Source organism: Chrysochloris asiatica, unplaced genomic scaffold, assembly GCF_000296735.1.
Source record: "Chrysochloris asiatica unplaced genomic scaffold, ChrAsi1.0 scaffold00212, whole genome shotgun sequence".
Taxonomy (NCBI): Eukaryota; Metazoa; Chordata; class Mammalia; order Afrosoricida; family Chrysochloridae; genus Chrysochloris; species Chrysochloris asiatica.
The window spans coordinates 3,218,038-3,226,692 of NW_006408730.1; positions in this window are offsets into that span (position 1 = coordinate 3,218,038).

The following is an 8,655-nucleotide window of genomic DNA, read 5'->3' on the forward strand; positions in this document are numbered from 1 at the left end:
AATGACATGGAGAGATGGAGTGGCTGGGAACTTTAGAGCCAGAGAAGGAGAGAGGCTGTGTGCTGATGACCGGGGATGGGGGTGGGGTGGGGGGCAGGCTTGCAGGGTATACTCTTTGGCTGGTTGATGATGCAAGGAGGTGATTGTAACTATGGCAATGAAACCATATATGACAAGATGAATGCAAAGCTAATGTTCTCCCATGTAAACTATCACATAATTCACAATAAAACATTAAACAACAACAACAAAAACCAATATGGCCATTTACAAAGGAGGCCCAAGTAATCTCCTGTTTACTAAAGAACTGACCAGGCAGAACCTTAATCAGTGTGACTAAGAAAATGGCCTTGCAGCAATTGTCACCCTTCATTCCATTCTATGTGATCTTTTCTGCACTGAGAAGCTGGCTTTTCACTTCTGTGACTTACTACTTGGTTTTAGATTTCCTTAAGAATTTTCTCAAAATCAAACTTTGACAACTGAGAACTGAGTTTCTGAAGGTGTTGCTTCTCTTTAATATGCTCTACAACAATATGGTGATGTCAGGGTGAGAATTGGATTCTGCCTCATTTTAACTTGAGTTTTGTGTGCCTGTGTGAATCCTCTTTAAATAATCATCCAGGTAAAGAACATGGTGTGCAACAAGGCCTTATATATCAGAGCAAGGAGAGAAGAGGGTTCTTTTCCACCAATCTGAAAGTGGTCAGGAAGAAGCAGGGCCCTTACCACAGGCAAATACCAATGGAATAGTATAGGACCTGATAAACTGAGATTAAGCGTGCCAATATTTCATGTTTGCTAAGAAATTGTACGTGTATATGAATGTATATTTGTGATTTCTGTGTATGAACATAGTGTTCTAGTTAGTTCTCAAGTGTATGCAAATTAGTCTGTGATTTAAAAAATGTTTGATGAAGACACCACAATTTGTAAGAGAAATGATAATATGTAAACTGTAATGTCCTAGACTATAGTTTTCTACACAGCTATTTGATAGCTTAAGGGAAATGTCATAAGGTTACCTTAGTGGGGGATACATTCTCTTCAATAAAAGAGAACAAAACAAGGTTAAAATTCTCTTTATATCATCAAGCCTATTGCATTATCCCTCTGTACCTAAATATAATATAGAGATTATACTTGTTTGTTTGTTTTTTTAATTTTGGAATTAAAAAAAAGATAGTAACTAGGAATAGAGTTCTAGGTCTACCACTTAAAGGCCCTAAGTCCTTCGTTATATAATATCAGTACCCTATCCTACATTATGGAGTCCTGGTGTGGTGCGATGGGTTAATGCACTGTACTGCAAGGTCAGCTTGAACTGCCAGGTTCCAGTTCAAGCTCACCAACTGCTCCTATACCAGGTAGCTATGAGTTGGAACCTACTCAATGTCAATTAATAACCACAAAAAAAATCCTACATTATGGAGTCCTGGTGTGGCACTGGATTGCTAACTGCAAGATCCCTGTTTCAAATCCACCAGCTGCTTCTTGAAACCCATACAAGGTCACTATGAATAGTAATTGTGTTGACTGCACTTAACAACAAAAACCCTAAATTGTTGGGTTGTTGGGGATTAATTGAGATAATGCAAGTAGTGTTTACCAGAGTGTTTAGCTTTTAATACATTTTAAAATAAAGCTAAGTTATTGTCATTACTGCTATTGGGTGCCATCTCAGTTGGTACTTCTTGCTTAGGGCTGCTATTACAAAGTTTAGAGCTCTTGAATAAGAGGTACGCTCTGTTCCCATGGTCAAATCTAGCTCTGTAAAATGATCAAAGCAAGCATCTTCTTCTTCTTGTCGGTTTCTATAAGTGGGCTAAAAACAGAATATTCTTTCGCACCTTACATGCTAGGGTTATATCCCTTCTTTCTTTGATTTGTTAATTTAAGCAGTTTCTTGCTTTACAAAGCACACTTTATCTTTGGCCTTAATCCCTTTTTTAATTTTCTATAAATTGGACCCAATCCCCAGAGATCCTTTTCAGGAAAGATTGCTGACTCATAAGAAAACTGCAAGAGTCAATAATGGGTACTAGATGTACTTATAGGCATGAATGACAGCGTCTATACCTTTTCTTCCCCTTTTAAAAAAATGTATATTACCCAGCAAGTTAATACTTTTATCAAAGCCCTCTTAAGATAGGGGAATATGATGTGATATTTTTCTCAGTTGTATTCTAGTTCTATGAGAAATTATCTGTTTTTTGGATTCAAAGGTGGTTAAACCAGATTAAACCTTCTGCAGAAGCACAACTATTACCATCTTTTGTTGGGTATACCTATCTATACACACTTATGGAGTCCTGGTGTAGTGCTGTGGGTTAATGCACTGGACAGCAAGGTTAGGTTGAACTGCAAGGTCAGCAGTTCAAATTCACCAAGGGCTACTTGAAACCCTATATGGGGTCACTGAGTCAGAACAGACTCAATGGCACTTAACAACAACAACAAATATCTATACTCACTTACGAAGTAATCGATATAAATCAGAACATTTCTAATTCCCATAAAATCTATATAAAAATTCAGTTTTTCTGACTTCTTGTATGACATGAGCATTTGTGTTTCTTTTTAGCGTATCTGCCTTTTGTTGTGATAGTTTCCCACAGACCTTCCTCATAGCACACATGCCCTATTTAATATGTGCTGTTGATTTCAACTAGAGAAATAGTTTTCTTGACAATTCTGTAATTTTTCCAAATCCTAGTTGCCCAATCTGTTTTGTTTTGGGGTTTTTTCTATATTATATACAACTTTTTTTCCCTATGATTTGACTAGGCCAAATTTTTTCTGTTATAATTAATTTGAATACAGTATACCTGAGGAAAGATTAAATATTGCTTCAAACAGTAAAATACTTAATAGTTACCCATCCACTTCTCTACAAATGGCACCTTCTTGGGATTGTATTCAACACCATTCAGTATCTGCATTTTTCATGGGTTCCACTTTCTTGTAGATTAGCACATTCATTTTCTTAACATGTTAAGGAAAACACTACTTTCCTTTTTTCATCAGTGAAGAAATCAAGGAACAGAGAAATTTAGTGGGTTTTCCATGATCAGAGACTGAGTTAAGTATTTACAAGAGAGATTCACATTCAGAACCACTGACTTGAAAACCTCTGCTCTTCACACTAGATGACAGTAAACTCATCAAGGTGACATTTGTGTTGCTGGAACTAGTCTGCAGAATCGTACACGAAACAATTGACTTTGAAGATGCACTTCCATTAAAACCTGCTATTACTGTCATTGAGTCCTGGGAGAATGTCTTTTATATGCCCAGGCACATAATTCTGTGGATTCTAAATGATAGTAATGTTAAAAAATAAAAATTTTCAGCAGTGTCGTTCCAGGAACTGATCTATGGTATAACACCAATCTCTGCAGTGTGATGTTTTCTCTGCTCTGAAGAGAAAGAACAGGCTTAGATAAATCATGATATCTCTTTTATTCATTTCTTTCAACTTTTGATTTGGTGCTTATAAATTACCTGTAACTGATTTGTGAGTGATGTCTTAGTCATTGAAATTGGTAACATGATCTATGAGCCTGCTGAAAGATTTTACATAATATTTTACAAACTGAAGAGTTGTGGTTATGAATGTTTTTATGCATATATAAACCTTACAAACCTTACAATCCTGGTATTTGAGAGATAGAACTAGATTATATTTTGTAGGCTATATGTATTAGCAAGATTCTATTTTGTATAGCTACTAATTTTGGATGGAAAAATTTTTAGCCACTTTGTTGTTGTTATTAAGTGCTATCCAATTGGTTTTGACTCATAACAACCTTATATTGGGTTTCTGAGACTGTAAATCTTTACAGAGGTTGAAAGCCTCATCTTTATCCTGTAGAGCAGTTGGGGCTTTAAACTGCTAACCTTGTTATTAACACTCCAGTGTATACCCTACAGTCCACAGCGTTCCATACACAGGTTGTTCATATTTAATACAGAATATAACTTTTTGGTTTTCAAACTATATCCCTTTTTACAATGATAAAATAACTGTTTAGATTGTGGGGGTTAGTGACCATTGTGATACAATACATTTTTAACTTTTTCAGATACTGTAGCTAATTATACTAGTGTTCAAAATTTGATTGGCATTCTTTCATAGTGATAAAAAATGATAGATCATCTTAGCTATATTTAATATATCCTAATATTTTTGGAAGTTTTTACCTAAATTTTAATTTAAAATGTAGTCTCATTTAATGATCTGTTTTAATGAAACTACCATCTTTCTTGCATTTTGAACAGTATTCATTATGTGTTTGAATCTCTAATTTATATCCTATTGTCTTCTGACATGAGGCATTCAATCAGTAGTAAAAGTTTCAATGCTACTGACAAAATATCTTAAGATGCACAAACATACACTTCTTTATAATTTGTTTTTTAAATTGTTCTTATTGGTCCTTTGTTTCAATGTTTCTACTATTGAATCTTTTAATTACATCAGTAAAGCAGGGTTTGAAAGAAAGGAATCTGTGACAATTGATTGTAATAGGGCAGATTGAGTCAAGAAGGCTACATATAAAACAAAACCTCCTGACTTCCAGTAAGATTGTTGACTAGGCAGATGCACTACACCCATCATCTACAACAAAGTTATGAGACATCAAATCAAACAGATACAGATGAAAATCCTGAAATGCTGAACTACAGAGGAAAGGTTAAACAAGTGGATTGAGTGCTTGCAGGGAGGAGAAACTGAGCAGGGATGGAGAGACAGGGAGACTGACTGGTGAATGACTGACCAAATGTGGCTCAACCATCTTGAACTTTTGTGAGCAGCCTTAACAACAGAAGGTGGTCTAACAGAGCAGAGTCACACACATGATTGGAAAGATGTGATGCCTTCTTTTTCCCATTCTCCCCTCGTGACCAGAAGTGTGGCCAGCTGCCACCCTCATCTACCCACAGCACAGCCCGTCCTCTCCAGGATTTTGGAGACAGATGGTTGGGAGCCACACCACTGTGAGGCAGGGTTCGGATAAAAACAGTTTAGTGCACCATTTTGGTGCCTGGATCCATGTGGGCTCAATTTAGGACCTAGAGAGCCCACAGAACTACCAGACCAGTATTTAACCAGTCATCATTCCCTAAAGCTGACTGAAACTAGCTCCATCATAGGGTCCATGAAGTACTTGCATTTTGAGTGCCTTGAACATAGATAACACCAAGGCCAATAGGCACACCATCTGGGGCCAAGAACTCTTTTGATGTTTCCCTCCCACACCTATCTTGTGAGATCCTTGGCCTGCAGGAGCCCCCCAGAGCTTACTCCTCTCCAAGTCCAAAAGCTACATTGTTGTTTTGGTTTGGAGTTTGTTTTTCCCTTTCGTTGTTTCATTGTTGTTGTTGTTGTTGTTGTTTTCAATTCTTTCTTATCCATCCTTTTCTCTTTCCATTCTCTTGAATTTTATCTTATAATTGTCACTTCTGTTTACAGGTACCTAAAAATAATTGACAGAAAGATCGAGGAGAGCAAGGAGAACACTGAAAAAATCTTAGAAGAATTCAAGAAAACACTACAAGACAAACAGACAAAATAAATGCAAATTCTAAAGCAATACAAAACCAGCAATTAGAAACCCAGAAGATTAATACTAAGATTTCAGAAATGGACAAAGAAGATTTGTAGCAGTGGAAGCCCAAATTAGTGAGCTTAAAGATGAATCTGCCGCTACTAGTCTGCTAGAAGAACAATCAGAAAAAAAACAATGAAAACATCCTGTCACATCAGCTTCTCTATGTTTAATAGCAAGTTTCAGAGTCTCTTCTAATACCCACTTTGGTCTTCTTTCCTGTCTTTTAAATGACCTTTTGTATGATATTATGATGTTGTTAACAACTTTTCTGGTGTTTTGGTAATTAGTGTCAAATGCATCAAATCTGTTCTTGAGAAGGTCTCTAAATCCAGGTGAAATATGTTCAAGGTCATATTTTTGCTCTTGTGGACTTATTTAATTTTCTTCAGTTTCAGCTTGAACTTGCATATGAGCAATTGACGGTCTTTTTCCAGAGTCTGCTCTGGGTCTTGTTTTGACTGATGAATTTGAGGTTCTCCATCAACTCTTCCTACATATAGAGTCAATTTGATTCCTGTTTATTCTACTTCGTGAGGTCGCTATGGGTTGGAATCAACTTGACGGCACTTAACAACAACAACAACAATGTGTATATGTTGTTGAAAAAGGTATTTGAAATGTATCAGACATGCAATTATTGATGCATCTAGATTGCATGTTCGATCAAATTCACTCAAGAAGTTGATAGATTTCTTCATTTTCATCATCACTGGCTTTATTGGATGATATATAGATTTGAATAATAATGATATTAACTTGTCTTCTTTGAGGCATATGGATATTATCAAAGACAGTGTTATACTTCAAGATATATATTTTTAAAAAATGTCTTAATGTCAATTATGTGATAGTTTGCATGGGAGAACATTAGCTTTACATTCATTTTATCATATGTCATTTCACTGCCATGGTTACAATCCCCTCCATGAATCATCAACCAACCAAAGGGTGTACCCTGCAAGCCTGCCCCCCAGTCATCAGAACACAGTCCCTCTTCCTCTCTGGGTCTAGAGTCCCCAGCTGCTCCATCTCTGAACATCATCATCTCTGCCTCCATCTCTGGGATAACTGCTTCTCTGAATAGGGTCTAACACTCCGCTCTTCTCCCTTGATGGTTCCAGAGACCTCCACTCCTGGACTGCATAGTCAATCACTCCCCTCCTTTTACTACAATATACCCACCTTTACATTTCCAACCCTTTCTGTCAGTCCTGATAACAATTATTCACCATTGTACCACAAGGAACCTATCCCTATCTCTTTTCATTAGCCCCACCTGGACGTATTGGATACTACTCAGTGGAGATTCTACCTTCCTCCACACCCTCTGGATCTAGACTCCCTCTTGAAAGCTTGTAAGCCAGTCACTTCTTTCCTTTGTAAACCTTCTCCCCACTCCATTTTGGGAAGCCAATGTCCAAGTTGCCCATCCCTGTCTACTCTGTGTATGGAGGAATGGGAATGATGCTTGCTGTAAAGATTTGTTCCCACTTTTGAGCTACTGCATCCATAGGTGTAGGTCAGGTTCATCAAATTGTGTAAGATTACTCTTTTTTCCCCTCTTCTTTCTTCTTCTATTTGAGCTCTGATCATCCAGTTATTGAAACCAGGTCGAGTGGGTATTATCTGCAAGTGTGGGTGTTCTTATGCATACAGCCTCTCTTCTTATCAGCTGGCTGCTTCACTCTCCACTCTAGTCCTCTGTGGCTATGTTTCTGACTCAGGGCCCAAGAGTCCCCAGGTCTTGCCACACTGCTGGCCAACCAGGTCTTTACCTGAGTTCACAGGAGTCTATTGGACTTTGTAGGACTTAACTAGCAGCTTCATTGCTGTTTTTCGCTCACTTCCTCTTATCAATGACGAACGTGTTCACCAATCCGAGCATGTGTGATCCTGTATCTCCATTGAGTCTTAGTCTTGGAAAGGGGTTTGTCCTGAGGGGATCTGACCACTTGCCTTTATGTCTCCTGGGCAAGCAACTTGCTTGTTCTTGTAGTAATCAATCGGACTTCCATTACTGTTTTGTACTTTTACTGTTGGTCTGTTCTTTATTTTTTTCTGAGATTAGTCCTGCCACCCCTGTTCATTTTTTATTGCAATTGACTTCATATTTTTTTTTCCATCCTTTGACTTTTAATTTGTTTTTGTCTATGCATGTAAGATGTGTCTCTAGCAGACAGTATATTGAAGGATCTTGTTTTCGTATCCATTCAGCTACCCTGTGTCTCTTTACTGGTGCATTTAACCCATTTACATTCAGCGTAATTATAGATATGTATAGATTAATTTCTGCCATTGTGTATGTTTTTTTTTTTGTGGTGTTTCTGCTTTCTTTGTTCTGTGTGTCCTCCTTTGCTGAGTTCATGCTTTTTGTGTTCTTTCTTGTGAGTTTCCTCATAGATTTAATATTTCCATGTTCTTCTTGTATTTTCATTTTCTTGGTTTGTTGTATAGTGTTAATTTTCTTTGTGGTTACCCTATAGTCCATTAACTTTTGCTTTCATTTAAGATGTTGTTGTTGTTGTCAGGTGCCATTGAGTCAGAACTGACTCATAGCGACCCCATGTACAGCAGAATGAAACAATGTCCAATCCTGGGCCAACCTCTCTACTGCTGCCACACTTGACTCCATCAATGATGCCACCTGGCCGATCCATCTCGTTGGGTCTTCCTCTTTTTCTCTGACACTCCATCTTGCCCAGCATGCATCCTTCTCCAGTGACTGTTCCCTCCTGACAATATGTCCAAAGTATGAGAGACGAAGTTTAGCCATCTTGGCATTCAAGGAGCATTCTGGCTGCACTTCTTCCAAAACAGATCTATTGATTCTTTTGGCAATCCATGGCACTTTTAGTATTCTCCTCCAACACCACAATTCAAAGGAATCAATTCTTCTACGATCTTCCTTATTTACTGTCCAGCTTTGGCATCCATCTGAGGTTATTGAAAATACCATGGCTTGGGTCAGGCGCACCTTAGTCCTCAAGCTGACATCCTTGCTCTTCAACACTTTAAAAAGTTCCTGTGCAGCAGATTTGCC